The sequence below is a fragment of the Elephantulus edwardii genome, unplaced genomic scaffold (assembly GCF_000299155.1).
Source record: "Elephantulus edwardii isolate Elephantulus edwardi_28Jun2011 unplaced genomic scaffold, EleEdw1.0 scaffold00045, whole genome shotgun sequence".
Lineage (NCBI taxonomy): Eukaryota > Metazoa > Chordata > Mammalia > Macroscelidea > Macroscelididae > Elephantulus > Elephantulus edwardii.
Genome location: NW_006399795.1, coordinates 6,247,822 through 6,249,545, shown reverse-complemented (window position 1 = coordinate 6,249,545; position 1,724 = coordinate 6,247,822).

The window sequence follows — 1,724 nt, the reverse complement described above, 5'->3', positions numbered from 1 at the left end:
ATTCTTCTCAGAGTCAGCCATAGTTTGTTATGATCTACACAGTCAAATGCCTTTGCATAGTCAATGAAACACAGATAGATATTCCTCTGGTATTCCCTAATGTACACCCTCCCAACTTTGAACCACACAGTGTTTCTTTGCTCTATTCTGACAATTGTCTCCTGGTTCAAGTATAGGATTTGCATAAGCACAATCAAATGTTCTGGGAGTCCCATTCTTCTCCAAGTCATCTACAGTTTGTTGTGATTCTCACAGTCAAACACCTTTGCATAATCGATGAAGCACAGATAGACATTCATCTGGTACTCCATGCTTTCAGCCAAGATCCATCTAACATTAGCTACAATATCCTTAGTATCACGACCCCTTCAAAACTCGCTTGCACTTCTGACAGTTCTCTGTTGATGTGCTGTTCCAGTTGTTTTTGGATAATCTTCAGCAGAATCTTGCTTGCCTGTGATATCAATGATATTGTGCAATAATTTTCATACTCTGTTGGATCTCCTTTCTTTGTAATGTGAACAAATATAGGTCTCTTCCAGTCAGTTGGCCAAGTGGTTGTTGTCCAGGTTTCTTGACACAACTTGGTAAGCAATCTAGGGCAGCATCTGTTATTTGAAACATGTCAGTTGATAATACCATTAATTCCTGGGGCTTTATTTTTTGCCAATTCCTTCAAAGCAGCTTGAACTAGTCCTTTCATCACCATAGGCTCTTGCTCATATGTTGTTTCATGAGATTCTTCTATGTCTGCAATTTCCTTTGGGTACAGTGACTCTGTATACTCTTTCCATCTTCTTTTAATACTTCCTGGATCATTTAATATTCTGCCCAAAGCATCCTTAAGTATAGCAACTCAGTGTTTGAATTTTAATGATTCAGATAGATACATAGCAAATGATTAAAAAGACCATGGCCTGAATCGGGGGCACCTTAGTCTTCAAACTGACATCATTGCTCCCCAGTAATTTGGAGAAGTCCATGACAGAAGACTTGCCCAATGTAGTGTCTCCTGATCTCCTGAGTGCTAGTACAAAGGGTGTTGATTGTGGATTCAAGAAGATGAAATCATTGACAACTTCAATCTTTTATCCATCTATCATGATGTTGCCTATCAGCCCTGTCCTGAAAATTTTTATCTTCTTGATGTTGAGATGCAATCTATATTGAAGCCTGTGTTCTTTGTTCTTCTGCAACAAGTGCTGCAAGTCCTCCTGACTTTCAGCAAGCAAAGTTGCATCATCTTTAGAAGGTTATTGATAAGTCTTCTTCTGATCCTAATGCCACATTCTTCTTCACAGAATCTTTCTTCTGGAATTATTTTCTCAACATACAGATTGAATAGGTGTGGAGAAAGAATGCAATCCTGATACATACCTTTCCATATTTTTAAACCATGCAGTGTTCTCTCCCTCTGTAGGACACAAGCTTCTTGTTCTAGGTATAGGTTTTGTATGAGCAAAATTAAGTGTTCTTGATTCCCATCCTTCTCAGTGTTTGCCATAATTTGTTATGATCCACACAAATACCTTTGCATCATCAATAAAATGCAAATAGACATTGTCCAGGTATTCTCTGATTTCAGCCAGGATCCATCTGATATCAGCAATGGTATCCCTAGTGCCACAGCCTCATCTAAGCCCAGCTTGAACTTCTGGCAGTTTTTTCTCAATGTACTGTTCTAGTCATTTTTGGTTGATCTCCAACAGTATTTTTCCTGAGTA